General features: G+C 46.5%; 1 protein-coding gene across 1 annotated transcript in view; it reads left to right on the forward strand.

The window, feature by feature from the left end:
* LOC119185792 (cardioacceleratory peptide receptor-like) overlaps positions 1-19,719 on the forward strand; it is a 62,614-nt gene that overhangs the window by 27,199 nt on the left and 15,696 nt on the right. The window lies entirely within an intron of this gene.

A 19,719-nucleotide genomic window follows, 5' to 3' on the forward strand; every position in this document is an offset into this window, starting at 1 on the left:
AGCCTGTATACAGGATGCGTGTGTTTTTAAAGAACAAAAGTTACTTTCACTGCATACTCAAGATGAGAAAGAGATATTCCCTGCACTCGCAAGCAATATATTCACTGCACTCGCAAGCAGTGGCCTGACTGTGGGGAGAAAGACAAAGACGACGTTCTTACTGGCAAGAAGATTCTATTATTTCTCTCCTCCCCCCTTTTTTATTCTTTTTTTTGCATTGCGCCAAAATAATTTCACAGTCAAAACACCGTAATCATATTTCCCTAGTCTAGAAAATCTAAAGCTATTGACTTGGCTTAACCACCGGCTTCTTGGCCAATCCCCCTTAGTGGGTGAGAGCCACAAAAGAAAGGAACAAACAAGCAAGCATGCAAGGTCTCAATACGCTTTTATCGCAAACCCAGATGCCTTCTTTCTTGCTCATTGGCCACGTTTTCACACACCTCAGATAATGTTTGTACAAAAAAATCAAGAAAGTATAAATGTGAGTATTAGAAATGTAATTGAGGCTAATGACTGAAATTGTCATATTATAATTCAGTATGACAATATATTCCCCCAAAACGCCAAGTTACAATTTCACAAAATTATAAATAATATATTATTACATTACTTGGAGCATGCAGAAAATAAAAATATAATAGCCACGGGTGCTTCAGTAAATAATGAAGAGCCAGGTGTAGGAATTGCCTCTGATTCGCTTGACTGGTCCTTTTTAGTGAGACTGCCTGATTTTACTCCAGTTTTTGACGTGGAGCTTGTGGCGATTATTATAGCTCTTCAAAAACTTCCGTCAAATCAAAACAACGCAATCATAATGCCGGATTCTCTTTCAGTTTGTGCAGCTCTGACAGCTACAGAGAACTCTCGAATTTTAAAGAGATTCAAAACTTTAGTACCCCCGCAGTTGAGACTAGTGAGGTTACTAAGGGTTCCGGCACACTGTGGAATAAGATTAAATGAATTAGCCGATTTCTTAGCACGAGCCGCACTTGATGGCCCAGTTTTATCCATACTGCCAGATGTTGAATATATTACATCAAAAGATATCTAAAATCAGCAATCTCCACTGATACAATAGATTAAAAGTAACTATGTGGACAGAATATAATTACCTCAAGTTTCCATGGCGACCCCACTGGAGCCAGTCCAGAAAGCTCAAAGTTTTAATGACTAAATTTTGATGTCGTGTCTCCCCCCCCCTAAACCTGTATCTACACAGAGCTGGTCAGACAACATCACCCCTCTGCGCATTCTGCGAAGGAATGGAATCACTAGAACATTAATTTTGTATTGTCGCCGATACGCTATGCTTCGAAAAAGGTTACTGATCATTGCATTTCTCAAAATAGGCGTTGGATTGACGGCGAAACGGCACTTAGCTTTGGTGCCTCACTTTTGGGACATTGCCACAGGGATGCTTTCGATGCCGTTTGCGATTATATTTAGGCAACCAAGCTAATACCTTTGTGATCTGCAATCAAATAATAATTATTTATTACTCTCCCCCCCCCCCCCCGAAAATTCTGAATGGCAAAGTGAAGTAAACGCAGCTGAGTGGTAATCACAACACCTAAAATCTCAAAATTTCTCAACTTGACTTATCTATTTTTTTTCTCGTTTGCTATCTTTTTACGTGGTTTTTTTTTACATTAGAGTCATATTATAATACAAATTCATTACACATAGTTAAAGTGATCACAGAAAAACTGCACTACACTTTCTTCGCCAATCCCCCTGAGTGGGTATGAGCCATCAGTCCAGGGAAACAAACAAAGAAACAAACAATGTTCTCCGCATCAAAAGATTTATCGGCCATTGGCCGAGGTGCTGCTCAGGCTTCAGCCAGCGGCAATGACTACCGCGTTGAACTTTTTCGCCTTCCCACCTGTAAGCTCGTTGTGGACTCTGTTTTTCTACATGCGGACTTAGCTGGTCGCCCTTACCGGGTTCAAGATTTCAAAAATGCTCTTCGGGACATCATTGACTTGAAGGAAATAAGCTCCATAGGTCAACTTCAAGTGTCTCATGTTTGGATGGTCACATGCAAGTTAACGCTGACGAAAACAAAGTTGGTCACAAGAGGCGAATTTTTCGTCAAAAGTCGTCGATGCGTCGCTATTGACCCGGAGCCCACGGAAGTGAAGGTGAAGCTTATGTGGCTCACTGAGCGCTTGGAGGACGCCTATGTTCACGAAGCACTGCAAGCTTATGGGAAGGTCAAGTCAATATCACAAGAAAGCGTGAAAGTAGCGGACATGGAACGAATATGGACGCTAAAAGGGGATGTTTTGTCCCTTGCTGCTCGAGTTCGCGTTGCTGATACTCCTCATTTTCTTGTTGTCTGCGGAGTGCAAAGCCTCGTCCTGATACCTAGCCGCCCACCACTTTGCCTTCGGTGCAGTAAGGTTGAATATATCCGTCGAAACTGCACGACCCCTCGCTGTGATAACTGTCGACGCTTCGGTCATTCGGCCGAGGATAGTGTTATGACATATGCCAACAAGCTGCGACAGCGCACACAACATCCAGATGATAGCCTACAGGAGCATACTATGGATTCCACCGAGGTTCTGAACTCAACGGGAGACACTTCGTCAATTTAGGATGATGCGGGCTCTACCACAAAGAATCCAGAAGAAGAAAGAAAGTCACTCGCTGTTGACACAGTTGAAACTTCTGCTTGCAAAGAGCCAAGTGAATCATGCAAGTAGCATACCCAAAATAGCTCCGCACAACCCCTAGCACAAGTAGAAGTTCCTATGAAGAGTGCTGTTGCGCTGACCCATAAAGATGCCGAAGAACCGCCAGTACCAGACAGAGACTCTGGGCTGGATCTCGCAGAAAGTTCTTCACTTGCTTGTGCTGCAGCTCCGCAGCAGCTTTTTCACCATGGTGCAGTGTCAGAAAATGATATGCAGATCTCTATGGATGCAGCAATACCGAAGCGTCGCTTATCGTACAGCTTGGATTCAAGCAAAAGGGGTGACCCAGCGTCAGTGGATAGGAAGTCACGCCGACGCCGATCCTTGCCCAAGGAGAAGTGTCACCGATCCCGATCTAGGAGGCCTAGGGAGGGGGGGGGGGGGTTCGCGGGAAACCTCAGCTCTAACTCTTGGGACTGATCAAGAGGGACGATAAGCACATTTGAAGGTAGTCACCATGGCGCAGCCTCATCTTTGCTACCTTAAAGGTATGCGGCCTTAGGTCTTCGCAGAAACAGGCACAGATCTGTACTCGTCTCAATCGGAAGCGTCTCGACTTTGTCGTCATCCAAGAGACAAATATCGAGAGCGAGGAAAAGACGGAGAAGACCCTGCGGCCTTTTCTGTCTCAGTATAATGTGTGTGTCTCACATGCAAAAGGTTTATCCGCGGGGTGTTGGTTGTTTCTGAGAAAGAACCTACCCTGTTCTGCATTCTGCACTAGTGTTGATAAAGAGGGCAGATATATATGCTGTGATTTTTTGTTGCAAGGAGTGCCATGGCGAATTATCAATATATATGCGTTTAATGAGGTTACTAAACGACTTGAATTATTTGAAAAAGTGCGTAATTTGTTTGACGTCGACAGATGCACGAGATTTATGGGAGATTTCAACTGCGTATGTGAAGATATTGATCTTAATAATCTTCTTAGAAAGAGAGACAGGAGTGGCGAGCTTTTATCTGGAATTATAGATAATGAAGGACTAATTGACATCGGTGTCTTGAATCGGGCAACGGCATATATAAGAGTGCAGGGCAGTTCTTATGCTCGCCTTGACTGGATTTACGTGTCCTCATCACTTCCATCTCGTAAAATCTCCTGCAGCACCGAAGCTGTATCATTCTCAGACCATTGTATTGTCATAGCGCAAATTGGTGAGAACCGTCACAAACAATCCGTCCCCAGTGAGCTCTTGGAAAATGAATGCGAAGCTCCTCTGTGATAAGGAACTCATGAATTCTATCCAGATGGCAATGAGGCACTCCTTTTGGAATGGTTTGCATATCTGCGTTGCTTAGGAGCTTTTTAAACAAGAAGGTCACGCTATAGCTTTAGAAATCGGGGCTGTTAAGTCTTTCTATCAAAAGAATGACGAAAAGATACTTCTTAAAAGTCTTTGCAATCTTTATTAGATGGAATGCGAGATGCCGGGAAAGTGCATCAAAGTCATTGAGAATATTAAGTGCCAACTACAGAGATATGATGCTGCTCGCTACCAAGGAGCACGTATTAGATGTTGCCAGCGCACCTTAAATTCTGAGCAACCGACGCGCCATGCTTTACTCGATGAGCAACGCCATTCGATTTGTAAGGTGATTCCAGTTTTGTACTCTAACGATGTGCTCATAAAGACAATAGAGACATTACTTTGGCGTTCGAAAAGCACTATAACAGTTTATTTAGCCCTCCCTCTGATGATCCTGACTCTCACCTCAAGGCTGGTTTTGTTTCTCTTGTGAACCCCTTGAAGGACAATGATTGTGCAGTCATCAATTGACCTATTACTATGCAGGAAATCGAGCAAGCAATCGACAACATGCCTTTATTGAAAACACCGGGCCCTGATGTCATCTCAGGCGAATTTCGCAAAGCGTTCAAGAAAACGCTTGCTCCTATATTGCTGAATATTTTTCAAATGAGTTATGACATGAATACACTCCCACAATCCTTTTGCAAATGTTTCACTGTGTTAATACCACAAACAACTGACAAGAAAAAACTTCGTTTCGTCGAGGGCTACAAACCAATAACGCTGTCATACGTGGACTACAAAATTTTCGTAAAACTATTAGCAAATAGGTTGCACTTTGCCATGGAGCCTCATTGGGTCTCATCAGACATGTGAGATCAGGGGTCGAACCATACAAACCAATATACATGTCGCTCAGACAGTGCTTCAATAGTGTCATGGTTTTCAAAATCATCTTGCAATGCTACAGGTAGACCTTGCAAAAGCTTTTGACCGTGTTCGCCATTCCTTCTTTTTTTCTATTATCGAACAAGCCAATGTTGGCCAGGTTGTTCTTAAAGGCGTTAAGCTATGCTATAATGAATGCTCAACTCGTCTGATAGTTAATGGTCAACTCTCCAAGCCTGTTTCTATTAGCTCTTCTGTAAAACAGGCACGCCAGATGTCACCTCTTTTATTTGCACGTTATCTAGAACCACTGTGCCTGAGCATGATACAGTCAAGTTGCATTCGTGGCTTTAGTATATTAGGCAGTAAGGTTAAAGCATTAGCTTATGCAGACGATGTCGCGTTCTTTTGCAAAGATAAGCTAAGTGTCGAAAATGTGGTATATTTTATTGAAAAGTTTGGCGTAGTATCAGGAGCTCGTTTAAATGCCTCTAAAAGTTTAGGACTGTGGTTTGGCTTGTGGGGTAGCACACCGAACCACTTTGCAGAGATTAATTGGACAATAACTCCTCCAACATACCTCGGTGGACCATTGCATGCATATAGATTCAGTGCACATTACTGGAAGGAATGCGTCCCTAAGCTTGAACGACAGGCCCAGACATTTGTTCCCTATCGACTTTCAATCTTTGGGAGAGCGGAAGCTTGCAACACTTTCTTAGCGACAAAGCTTTCCAATGTATTTCAACCTATTCATTGCGCAAGATTTTATATAAAACGCTTTCATCAGATTTTCGCTACTTTTTTATGATCTACAACTTTTGAGCCCATGCGTCGTGATATTATATTTCAGCCAGTTAATGAGGGTGGGTTAGGATTAAAACACCTTTATCTATGGCAAATATTGTCACGACTCTTATTTTTACGAGACAATTCTCATCCAGTAATCCCTTCCTTCTTGCAGGTTACACTTGTTGATTATTTACCAGATTTAATTGTTTCATCAAACTTCTCCGAACGCCCATGCTTGTGGGGATTCATGCGGGAAGTTTACCTCGCAATTCAGTTTCTTAAAGCTCACTTTTCTGTAGAATACCTGTACATAGTATCGCGCAAGGTGCTGTATAAGGATCTACTGTCTACACTCTTCCTACCTCCTTTGTACCGCTCACTGTACTCTAATCTTCGAGGCCACAATGTGTTGAAGTGAGTGCGCAAAATGTACATTTTACCGAATTCAAGAACATTCTTCTATAAACTCGACTCTGAAACATTGGCGGTAAACACATGGTAAAAAATGGTATTTTCATTCCGTCTGTTAACTGCCGTCTATGTGATGTGCCGGAGACGATTGAACATTGCTTTGTTAGCTGCAAAGATGCCATACTGTTTTGGAATGTCCTTCAGCGAGCAGTAAAAAACTTTTCGTCATTACTTCTTACACGATAAGTTATCTGCTGCCAGCAGCGCTTAATGAAGTACCATATTACATGTTTTTCCTCATGGGTATGCACAGCTTGTGGAAGACACGAATGCAAGACCGCAATGCAGAGCCCACCACCTCTTCAAGCACACACTTCATTCAAATGGCTATCCACCTCGAAAACATTTACGACGAGCAAGATTTTAGACCGAACCGGTACTTCATCTTAGAGAACTGTTTGACCTCATCCCTTTTTTGTTTGCATAACACGATGTGAAGAACTCTTCATGTGAGGAACTCACGTTGTGTTAGCCATTGAGTGTTTTGTGAGTAACGCTTGAACGCTTATTTTCGCGATTTGATTGTACTCTTGTTCACTAGATTTGTCTTTATTGCGCAAATACTTTAATAAATAACACGCAAAAAAAGTGACCTGACTGTGGTAGAACATCCACTTGCCACGCAAAAGACCTGGGTTCGATCTTCACTCAGACCTTGAGTTTTTTATTTGTTTCATCTGCATCTCTCTCTGAATTTAGGTAGGGTAAAGATGATTCTTCGCTCACAACCGACTGCGCCGACAGTGACGCCAAACTTTCTGCGAAACAAGCTTTTAAACGGTATGACGTTGAGATGTCCAAAAAGGTTCCCATTGCGAGATCAGTATGCAGTGAGGTCCAGTTGGCAGGACATTCAGTATAGGCAGTCGGTACACTTATTCTGGGCCTGGTATGCATTTCAGTACTTTTGTCTTTCTTATGGCTGCCCAGAAGTTCCGAAATGTCAATGTAATGAAATTCCCGTTGGGTCGACCATCTCTTTTAGTGCGTCTCATTTACGACAGCTCATATCAGATCAAAAGAAAAGCCCACTTTGGTAGCGCAGTTGTCCTCGGCTGCTGCCGGTGTCCATAACTTTATTACCATAAGTGAAAAAAAAAACACAACACCAATGTGAAACTCCCCGCGAAAGCTACATGAGTGGCCTTAACTTACTGTCAGCTCTCTTAGGGCAACGATTTCAAGTAAACTTGCAAGGTATGCTCTGTACAAGACAGTCGAATGGTCAGTCGGAGGTGAGCAAGTTGTGGCGTTCCGCACTGTGGTGACGCTATGCCATAAGGCAATAATGAATTTTGTGAAGTAAGGTAGCACGTGCTATATTCTTATTCATTGTTCTGTGAAGAAGTTAGGTACCCGGTACACATATTCAGTAATTTGTGCAATTTGTGCTGTGGGCCTGCAGCTGATGACGATGAACATTGATGGATGAACCATCTGCGAAGCCGTTTGTGATAGTTTAGAAGCGTTCCACAACACAAGCGATGAGATATTCAGATTGAATGACGCCCCATTCTTGTTTAACTTCTCTACCACATTATGCTACATATGTTAACCCGATTTCTCGCTCGCCATGACACCTCTATAGTGTCATTTTGCGAAGAAGTTTAAAGCATCACTGTGGCTGTGAAATAGAATACTTGACTTCCACGCAACGAATCTGGATTGTATTATACCACCAATGAAATGCAGCCGTCATGGTCAGTGGGCCAAACTCAATCACTCGATCAGTCAATCAATTTTTTACCAGAGAAACGTTGAGCTGGAAACAGCTTAAAGGCGAGTCATCGACCTCAGCAGCTCGTGCGCTTACCGCTAAGCCAGTTCAGTGGTCATTTTGTACGTAAGATAGTTTTAGGTAGCAAAGACATGGAAAATTGTGGGCATGTCCTTTGATTGTGGACATTCACATCGCCGTGGTGCACGGATTGCTATAGACGCACGCACGCACACACACACTGAGAGACACGCACGCGCATACACGCACCTCCCGAAAAAGAATTTTTTTTTAAACTCGCACAAGAAATTTATAGCCACGTGACCTGGGGAAAGATTAACAAGGTCATTTCATTGATGATGACCATGTCATTAGGCTAGCGTTTTTGACGACTTGTGGCGACATTACTGCACTCCCACGGAGTATATAATTGGGGCGTGGGAATCTATAATTGGGGCGTGGGAAACTCGGACCCGGCTAATTTTAACACGAAAGTGCCGGGGTCCACCACGGCTCCACTGACTTACATCCGTCAAGGAAGTGTCATTGAATAGTATATACTAGAAGATTTCAAAGAAAAAAATCACACCATATTCACAGAGTCCATGATGATGAGTAGCGTGAAGCATCCATCAGTTTGTCTGCGCTTTCATCTGTCTGTCCGTGCGTCCGTTTGTGCGTCTGTCCATCTGTACGTCCATCTGGTCACCCTTGCGTCCGTCTGTCTGTCTGCGTGGCCTTCTATTCATGTCTGCTTCCAACCGTCCGTGCGTCCTTGCTTTCATCCGTCCGTCTGTCAGTCCATGTATGCGTGCGTCTTTCCGCTTCGCCCCACTCGTCATCATTCACCTCCTGGATATGCTGTGATTTGTTTTGCTTACACTGTATCACTATTATTGAAAAGTCATGAATGAATCATCAGGCGCGTTTCTTCATTGCTATGCCACCCTTAAACTGCGATTCTTTAAATTTAGTCGTGGACCTAAACTCTTAGAAAAAATGAAGTATAGGAGGAGTAGTTGTGCTACACAACAACTATCGCCATCGGAATTGCTCACATTCGTTCTCTTGAAAACAAGCACTGCCCTATTCCCTGTCGGAAATGCTGTCGCACTGACCACGCACGCGCTGTTTGCAACCGCAAACTACCGGAACCATGGGGATAGCGCAAGAAAAGTACTGGAAGTAGGTGACAATTATTGTTGGGTAGCGGAAACATTCCCCAAATACTGCAATTTTTGTTGGTGTGTATACTCTTGACAATGAAAAAAAAAGATCCCAAGGTGAGCCTCGTGTTGGCATTTTCTTACGTCCCGATAATCTCTGGTAATTCAGCGGACCGTACAATGTACAATGGCATCAATACCAAACTTGGTATGGCATAACATGACTATATGTGGAGTATAAATGACTAGTCATAACGTGAAAATCAAGATATGTATGTGATGAATGTCATGATTTACATTTCATGGTCTTGCTACCCTTGTGGTGGTCTCGTTGACATGGCATGTTGCAAAACTGGTATGGTATGACATGAATGCATGACGAACACAAGCGACAGACACTACCATGAAAATTATGACTTGCGTGTCATGTAACAACATGACTGCCACGCTCATGATGCGCTCACGGCCATTTCGCTAGCGTCACATGTACAAAATTTGGTGTTACGGTACTAAATGGATGACGAAGGTATGTTACTGGTGCAAATGTGATAAACATGATATGCGTGTCATGTAACAACATGACTACATGCCACATTCATGATGCGCTCACGGCCGTTTCGCTAGCTTTACATATGCCAAATTTGGTATTACGTGACGTCAATGAATGATGAAGGGACTGGCGTAAACATGATAGCCATGGGATGCATGTCATGTGAAAACATGACTACCTGCCAGAGTCAAGCACAGACACACTTCGACGTGACACGGCATGCGTGCGTGCCAGCATTCGTTTTGTTGTGTCACGCTGGTGTTGCCACGCCGGGTGCCGGTCCTGCCGCATACTCGCGCGCGCGACGCACTGTGTTGCTTTGACGCATGCGCGTTTCAGCGCGTCCGGCATATCTCCGTCACGAAAAGAGGCAGACGCAGTGCTGCCTGGGTAACGCATCGGCACAAAATGCGGCATGTCGAATTTCGCGCCAGTTGCATTTGGGTTGCATTTGGGTTGATAGTTGCATTTGGGTTGCATTCGGGCAGTTGCATTTGGACGCCGATGGATGCTGATCGCGCCGGGCGTGAGACAATGGAGAAAGAGAAATAAGTAAAGTTTATTTTGAAACAGTGTCCCGAGCAATGCCCGGTGTCACCCTGAGGTGGGAGCACTCTTTAATCCTGGAACCCCCTGGCTTCTACTGCCCCCTTGGCCCTGGCAACGAGTTGTTGTTGCTCTTCCAGGTCCTCGAGCGCGAGCTTCGCCTCCCACGTTTCGGTTAGGTCTTGGTTCGCTTATCCTGCTTCGTTACCAGTCGTGTGTTGTTGCAGATTACGTCTGGCAATACACTGGCATGCAAGACGCAAGTGCGCCAGGGTGTCCTGTACGTTGCAAAGCGGGCAGATAGAGCTATATCTCGTTGGGTAGAGACGGTGCATTAGGGCCCCATGTGTGTATGTGCTGCTTTGCAGGCGTCTCAGTATTACGCTTTCCTCTTTTGTCAGGTTTGGGTGTAGTGGAGGGTATACGCGTCGCTCCAGCCTGTAATGCTGGAGTAACGACGAGTAGGTGTTTTGAACAACTTCCGTCTCTGCAACGACGGGTCGAATGTCCCATGGGCAGGGTGCAGCCCGGCTGACCTGCTCGCGGGCAGCGGCGTGATCCGCTTCATTTCACTGCAGACCCTCGTGTCCTGGCACCCATAATACACAAGTATATGGGAGTGGAGTGCTTCGCTGTTTCAAAATATTGATGGCATTGGATGAGATACGGCCCTTAGCAAAAATCCTGCAGGCAGCTTGTGAGTCGGTGAAAATCACCTCGGCATCTGTACATGTTGTGGTTGCTGGAGCGATTGCCGATTCTTCTGCGCCGTCTGAAATGAGTGCGTTGACCGTGGCCGACGCTAATTCTCGGCCTTGAGAATCGACGACGCTGACAGCGTACGCGTTTCTATGCGGATACTTGGCCGCGTCAGTGTAGTGGGCGTACGGGTCTTGCTTGAACTTTAGTTGAATAGCGTTAGCTCTAGCCTTGCGTCTACTTTTGTTGAAAGCAGGATGCATGTTGCGTGGAATAGGTGCGATGGACAGCGACTCTCTAATGTACAGCGGGATGCGCTTTTTCCGGTCTGCATCGGCGATGAACGTGTCGCTGTAGTTGAGGTACCAGAGCACGGACCTAACCATGGGCGTCAGCTTGAGCCTCTCCAGCTGACTGTTCCTATGTGCTTCGATGAGCTCTTGCCACGTGTTGTGGATGCTCATTTTTAGGAGACGATTGGTAGAGGCCATTGGCGGAAGTCCCAGAGCTACTTTAGTGGTCTTTCTTATCATGATATCAAGTTTTTCAATTTCAGCGGTTTTCGCATTCAGGTACGGAATGCCGTACATAATGCGGCTGTTGAACGTAGCTTGTATTATACGTAGCGTGTCGTGCTCTTTGAGTCCGTTTCGTTGATTCGCGATCCTCTTGACGAGGTGCGTGAGTTGTGATAGTGTCCATTGGAGTCTCGGTATACTGGCAGCTCCCGATCCATCCTTGTAGATGTGAACTCCAAGTTCTCGCAGGGTCTCGACTTTTGGAATTAAGGTCCCTTTCAGCGTTACGCTAGGGTCGGGCTCGTCGTATAGAGGGGGTCTGCCTCTTGTTCTCGCTTTGAGGACGAGGTGCTCGGATTTCTCGGGGCACAGCAGAGCCCGCAGTTTCTGAGATACTGTTCGATGGCATCTACGGCGGTTTTTAGGCAGGTTTTTAGGCAGATCTCTTGTCTCTCAGTGTTCGAAGCCCTGGTCCAGAGCGTGATGTCATCAGCGTAGATTGCGTGCCGTAAATCAGGTATTTTGTCGAGAATTTTTGGCAGATTGATCATAGCCACATTGAAAAGTAACGGCGAGATGACCGAACCCTGCGGCGTTCCCTTTTTCGGCAGTTGTAAGCTTTTGCTGCGGATGTTCCATATGCCCACAGTTGCCGCACGGTGCGTGAGAAAGTTTCTGACATACGTGTAGGTTCTAATTCCGCAGCCAACGCCTTCAAGGTTGTTGAGGATCGCGTCGTGGCTGACGTTATCGAAGGCCGCCTTGACGGCGACTCCGAGTATGGAGTACTTTCTTCGATGGGTGAGGTGATCAAGGAGGTCTTCTTTGAGTAGTAAGAGCACGTCGTGCGTCTAAAGTTGCTGCCTGAAGCCAAACATGGTGTCCAGTAGGTGTCCACTATCTTCCAGGTACTGGGTTAAGCGGTCGTGCACTATGGGTTTGAACAGCTTTCCCACGCACGAGGTGAGAGAAATCGGGTGTAGGTTCTCGATGCTGACTGGTTTGTTAGGCTTAAGGATCATGGTGATTTCCGAGTGCTTCCATACCACAGGTAGCTCTCCTTTATCCCAGCAGTCGTTGTATTATCGGAGAAGAGCCGTGGTGGCCTGGTGCGGTAGGTTGCGTAAGTGCTTGTTGACAATGCTCTCTATTACGGGGCTGGTATTTCTTGTCAACTTCGTTAGGGCTGTGTGCAGCTCAGCCAGGCTGAAGGGCCGGTCGAGTTGAGTGTTTGGTGCTCCAGCGTATTCTTTGGTGTGAATTGAAGCCCTAGTGGGTGCATCGACACAAAGCTTCTTTTGTAATTCTTCTAGGAGGTGTTCTTCTGTAACCGCGTAGTTTCGAATAAGCCTCTTAAGGGGCTGCTCATGTGCTGCTTTGGAGGGTTGCGTGGCTAGAAGTGTGCGTAGCAGACGCCAGGTCTTCTTGGTGCTCAGAGTCCCCTGCAGCTTGTCACAGAAAGCGTGCCAGTTCTGCCTGGTCAATTGGTTCGCATAATCTTGAGATTGCTCGGTGAGGAGAGAAATGCGTTTCCGTAACTTTCTGTTTAGTTTTTGCCGCTTCCACCGTTTTATGAGTCCTCTTCTAGCCTCCCAAAGGTGGAGAAGATGTGCGTCGACAGCGGGTGTATCGACGTCAAGCTGTATGTCCTTAGTGTAGCGTTCGGCTATTTTGAGCACATTCTTAAACCAGTCTTCAATATCAATTATGGTGTTTTCAACGTCGAGGTCATTCCTAAAGGATTGTCATTCCGTTAACCGCGCTATTCCAGTCTTGGTCTGTGTACGAGTGTGTGCTACGGAGAGTTGGATGATGTGATGATCACTACCTAAAGTTTCCGGTAGCACATTCCACTCTGCCCTAGTGATGTTCGCCGTAAATGTAAGATCTCCATTTGTATCCCTGGAGACGCTGTTCCCGATTCTTGTCTTCTAAAGAGGGTCGTTCCACAGGGTTAGTCTGTGATGTTGAGCAGTATCGTGCACCCTAGAACCCTTCCTCGTGGTGATAGGATAGCCCCATGCCGTGTGAGAGGCGTTGAAGTCTCTCATTATTATGATCTGGTGGCCATTCGTGCGCTTCCTCATTTCTCGTATGAAGTGATCGAAGTCTGGTAGTTGGTCTCGTGGGGGGCTGTATATATTGGTTATGAAAAGACTTTGCTGCGTCTTTCGTTCCGGCAGAATCTCTATTAGGGTATGTTCTATCTGAGTATCCTCGATTTCGTGTTTTTGCGTTGAAAGTGCTTTCTTGACAAGTATGGCAGTGCGTTGGGTTTAAGCGCAGGTCGTGTACCCTTGCAATCGTACGTTCTGCGTGTTGGTTTCCTGAAGTGCGTAGATGTCTGGTTGGTTAAGCTTGATGAATTCTTGTAGGCTTGCGGGTCGAGCGCGTTATGACCGACAGTTCGATCGCCATATGCGTAAAGTTGAATGCTGGTTCTTATACTGATCGTTAGGGACTGCCATCTTCGATCAATTCAATGTCAAGCCTGCCATCGCGACTCGGCGAGACTGAGCGAGAGGCATTATGACTGTTCGCTCGTGTCTTCTTCAGAGTCATTTGGCGTGAGTTGTTCAAGCTGTCGAACTGTGCCATGGTTACGTAAGTTTTCTTCACGTGCGCGATGAAATTGTTGACTTGCGCAGCATTCCCATCAATTTTGGCATTAAGCGTAATGATCTTGTGTTCAAACATTGGGGCTGTTTTTTTTATTGCAGACTGGACAAGATTTTCCATCGTGGCGTGCATGTTATTCATGAAAGATTCTTCAAATATCGTGCACCTTGCGTTCACTAGGACTTGGACACCTACCTTGGTCAGCGTCGTTGCTGGCTCTGTGCTTGAGTTTGCTTGTTCTCGATATTGTTGTTCTGCATTGTCCGAATGTCCTTGCTGATGCGTGCACTTTTTAAGTAGTTTGTCAATGAGCTCTTGCGTTCGTTTTTGACTCTGAAGCAGTTTATTTATGAGGTTTTGTTGGCTTTGCAGTTGGCTGTGCTGATTCTGGAGCTTTTTTGCTGGTGTTTCAGTCTATCTTCGAGAACCTGTATGGATGAGGTGTCCGACTTCGAGGAGGTTAAGCTGCTGCTGTCGTTAGCTCCACTTGCCATGGTAGCATAGCTCGCACGTTTAATATCCCAACTCAAGTCAACGAACCAGAACATTACCGCAACACCATCACGCTAAAATCAAAGTGCTACCCTTCCCCAGGAACATGCACCCGGTGCACAATCAGGCTCGAAGAAGGGCACAAGCTCAATCCCTACTGAAAGCGCCCAACCTACACGCGACAGACGTGGTTTTCGTAGACGCTGCTAAATACGTGAACAAACCCTACTTTGCAGCAGTGGCGGTCGCCCCAGACGGAAAAGCTCTTAATGCTTTTACCGTAAAAACACAGAAAGCCTGCGAGGCTGAACAAATGGCCATCGCCCTTGCTCTAGCACTCCCTCAGCGCGACACAATATTTACAGACTCTAAACCCGCTGCACTGGCATACCGCCGCGGTACATTTTGCCAGGCGGCATTACGGGTTCTAGCATCTGTTCAGATAACTGTAGACAAGCATATTCACTGGTTCCCTGGTCATGAACGGATCAACGTTCAACCAGGGGTCCCCAACGGTAATGAGCTGGCCCATAACCTCGTGCGTGATCTTACGTGCCGCGGGGGGTCGCGGTAAGGCTCACTGGCCGGGGACACCAACACGCACCGGGAGCCACTCCTATCATATCATGAAATTTGCTCGCACTATAAGTTATTCAGAAAGGAATTCCCCTCACCTCACTCAGCACTAAATAAAGCACAACAATTAACGCTTCGACTGCTGCAAACGCACAGTTACCCCAGACCCTATATCTGCAGCAAATACCTACCAGATATAAGGCCAGAATGCCCCAAATGCCAAAATTCAAGGTGTGATTTAAATCACATGCTGTGGCAGTGTCCAAAAGGTGGCTGGCGAGCTCCGACTCCCAGTCCCCGCATGGGCGGAGCCACCGGGCTGGCCCCCGTAAGGGGTGCACAGTCTCCATCAGGACCTTTATTAAAGTTAAATCTCTCTCTCTCGCACGTTTAACGGAATGCGAGCGCGTGCGAGAGTGGGAGCGCGAACTGGATTGCAGTATTGCTTTGGATCTACTGCGCGTAGAGACGGAACGCGTGCGAGAGTGGGAGCGCGAACTCGAACGCAATATTGACTTGAAACTGCTGCGCGTGGAGAGGCGGCCCTCATTGTTACTGTTAAAGGTAGCGGCCGATATGCTAATCTCAGGTAACTCTTCTCCGCTGGCGTTCCAGTTGTTATCTATTTCTTGAAGCCTGTTGAGGCGCTGTTGTCTTACGTTGAAGGGTGGTGGACTTGGCTTTAGTCTCGTTTTGCTTTCTTTACTTGCTGTTTCGTGTCCTTCCCCGCAGATCTTGCAGATGGGTGCAAATTCATGTCCCTGCGTTTGTCTGGCCTTGCCGCATTTATAGCAGAAATCCGGGATGGGTTTCAGACAGACGTCCTGGCGGTGACCCGTATTGCCACAAGCTCGGCAATACTGCACTGACTTACGATATGGCCTGCAGTGGAAGTCTACGCTCTGGAAAATTATGTTGTAGGGAACGTGCTGTCCTTCAAAGAAGATGACTGCCACGGTCGATAGACCTAGCATTCGGGCGTGAATAACTGTGTATCTTGCCGGTGCACGAATTCCAGCCATGAGTTCTGCGGTGCTCGTACCAGTTATCAAGCCACTGATGACGCCTCTGGAGACATCATCCGGTGTTCTGATGTTTCCGTTCAGTGTAAAAATTTCCTTCAAGCTGTATTTTCTGGATGCTTACCAGCTCCTTGGCGTCTCCTTTGGCGACGGTGCTTGCGATGATTAGGTTTTCTATTGTCTGGACTTGTACGCGTACCTTGTCGTTAAAGTCTTGCTGTGATAGTCCACTCACTCTACCCATGCCATGCGTGACAGCGACGGTGTTCCATTTGGCGAGGTCAAGACCTGCTTGCGGGCGGTAGACGATCTTAACGTCATCAAGCGGCAGAGGTGGCATCTTGGGCCTGCGTTGTTGCTGCGTTGTTTATGACTTTAGCGTCTGCTCATTGTTAGGTGGCTGCTCTGTGGGTTGGTTGGCCGGTGTCCTTGGATTGGCGACAGCCTTCTTGTCTTTCTTATTTCTCGTGATCCAAGCGCTTTCCGTTGCAATTGTTCTGCCACTGCCAGCGTCATAGGTCCACAAATTTTCCGCTGTTTTGTTGGCCTCCACTGGGTCAGTTTGCATTGTATTTTCTTCGTCTGGCTAGTTTCTTTGCATTTCGCTTGCTGCGGCTGCGTCTCGGCTCGTTCTATGCTTTTCGCCACGGTGAGCGCGAGCACTCGTGCCGTGTCGTCAGGAACGCCTGAGCGCGTTGTGCACGAGCCGCGCAGTTTTGCTCAGGAACGAACTTGGCGTTAGGCTTAATAAACTGGACGCGTACTTGTCGGGAATTGAGTCTTATATCTTGAGACAGAATACACTCACCCAAAAGAAGCTAGTGTCCGCCGATTCCTCGTGTCTTGGCGGCTGAGGCTGTGAAACTCTTGGGTTCGTCACTGGCCTTGTTTCGGGTTAAAAAGCGCGAAAAGCAGGAGCCCATGCGAGACGCGTCTGGCCTCTGAGACAATGGAGTTTCCGCGTTTTACTAACGTATAGCGTCGCTGTGCCCAGCGCGCGGGCGCGCGTCAACGTCACGTTGGAGTATACTGGGTGCTTCATGATGCACTCGCGGTCATTCCGATACTTCCACATATGCAAAATTTGGCGTAACGTGGTGTACATGAATGATGAAGGTATATCACTGGTGTCAAGATGATAATCACGACATGTGTGTCATGCAAGAACATGACAACATTTCACGTTCATAGCGTGCTCGCAACTGTTTCGCTAGCTTTACATATACCAAATATGCAATCACGGGACTTGATTCGATGTCGAAGGTAAACGACACTTCCAAACATGATAATCATGACATGGACGTCATGTTCGACATAATTTACCTCCACCTTGTATACCGTTGTGGTGATTTCGAAGTGACATATAAACCTTCCTTATTCGTGCTTCGCATATCATCAATTACCACTGTACGTGGGATCTGCCAATTTACAGCCTGTGAGATGCGTGATGAATGCATGTTATACTTACGACACGTTTACTTCTATCACTCTGTGCAACCATGCTCGGACTTCACATAACGGACTTGTGTAAACGTTCAGCGTTCAGTGTCCGTGTTTGTGCACCCTATTTTTTTGAATATGTTCTAACTTGCTCGACTCCAAAATTCTGCAGTAAGTGCTGTAACGTACCAATGCTGGCATGCTACAGCATTTCTGAATTGAAGCATGTACTTTCCGTACTTTTTTCACACGTTTGTTGCTACCCTCTTTTTTGACTATGCACCACAGCTCTGCTGTTTGTTCCAATCTTTCTAATTTACTAGCCAACCGAGCTACCCGACCTTAAGTAATCCGCCCTGCTGGCAGAGGCTTGCAGTGTAGACGTCATGAGAATAACAAGTATTCTCTCACTCACCAGCAAAGACTGCCAGAGGCAGCTGGGCACCGAAATCCGGCTGCCTGTTCGCAAATAAAACTTTATATTTTGAGTGACCGCAGCGTTGATTAGGAAGGAAGGAAGCAACAAAAGGGGAAAGGCAAGGAAGTTAACTAGAAAGACATTCGGTTGGCTAATCTACACTGGGAGATTAGGGAAGGGGACGAGAAAAATGAAAAAGAGGGAAGAGATTGAAAAGGGAGAGACATACAGTAAATTCACTGCAGCGTGTAGAACTCCACCACATGTCAGAGGCATTCACACAATTCCGGATTTCTCAAGAAACACAAGAGGGCATTCACTGTCTTGTGGGCTGTCGAGAGATGTGGACGCTGCTGTAAGAGCATCTGCATAGAAAGAGGCCGATAACCCAGTCGCCGCATTGTGGTGGCAAGTATTTGGGTGTCTGAGGTAATTCGGGGACAGGGGACAGTGGCACAGGACGTGTTCGATATTTTCATCAGTGCCGCAAACATCGCATGCCGCTTTGTCAGACATTCCGATTAACGTGGTATAAGCTTTCGTAAAAGCAACTCCCAGCAAAAAGAGATAGAGAAGCGAAGCTTCATGTCGATGTAGGCCGGCTGGATGCCGGAGTAGTAGTGAAGGGTCAAGCTCGTGTAGTCTTGTACGTCATATGCTTGGTTTGTTTCACTGAGTCAGTGGGAGACTGCGGGCCAGTTGACAAAGCTGCCTCGCCGCGTCCGCTGTCGAGCGCTGAATTTGAACAATGTTTGCTTCTTCATGTGAGGTGCGACCAGCATGATCTGTGGAATCATTTCCGCCTATACCACAATACCCAGGTAATCATTGAAAGACATTGTCGTGACCTTTTTGTATTAAGAGGTGGTGACGTTAGCGGTTTGGTAGGTAGACTAGTCGTGGCATCCGCGTCGGAGAACTGACCGCAGGCACTGTAACGCTGGTTCTGAGTAAGAAAACACGGCCCATTTACTTGGCCTTTCTTCAGCATTGATGAGTTCCGGTTCACTAAGCAGAGCCTCAAGTTTTGCCGTCGTGAACGTTGTCGCATGGGAAGTCTCAAAACGCCAATTTATCCTGTGTGATGGTATAACCACTGCCCCACCCGGACTAAACAGTGTAATGGAGCCATCCGTGTAAGTGTGCACGTGGTTACTGTAGTTTTGTTCTAGTAGGCATATACTCAGTTGTTTTATGGCGTGAGTCGGTAAGTCCGATTTTCTCCGCAATCCTGGGATCATTAAGTGAACTCGCGGCCGGCTCAAGCTCTGAGGAGGAAGCAGTGGCTTTGATGCAGGTGTGTACGCCTCAGTAAATGATGAAAAATGCTTGCAGACAGGGACACCATATGTCGTGCGAGGCCTTTCAGCCGACAGGCTCACGAGGTAGTGGGAAGGGGTTCTGGCATAATGCCTAAGGTGCATGCGCAGTGTCTCGGTAAGAGTGTGTCTTGATTGAGTGATGTGAATTGTTTCAGCCGTTGAACCATTGCGGGGTAATCCAAAGCATATTTTAAGTGCTTGGCTTGAATGCTCTGAAATGTGTGCAGGTTGGTCTTGCCGGTGTTAGGTATTGCAGGTAAGGTGTACCCTCAAGAATCCGTTGATTAGATTTGAAAGTGAGTGGCAGGAGAACTAAAAGTACGTGCCACTCACCCTGAACCAAAGCGCAACTCAAACACTCTCACGTTCCCGAATAAGGGAGACCCTCCCTATTTGCACGAGATATGTGCCCTGTACAGCTGCGCACTAGTCATACACTGTCATTAATTATTTCCCAGCGCGAGTGTAATATTCATGAAATAATTTATGAGATCCACACACACACTATAGATTCAAGCAGGTCGA

The sequence above is a fragment of the Rhipicephalus microplus genome, chromosome 7 (genome assembly GCF_043290135.1).
Source record: "Rhipicephalus microplus isolate Deutch F79 chromosome 7, USDA_Rmic, whole genome shotgun sequence".
In the NCBI taxonomy this organism is placed as follows: Eukaryota; Metazoa; Arthropoda; class Arachnida; order Ixodida; family Ixodidae; genus Rhipicephalus; species Rhipicephalus microplus.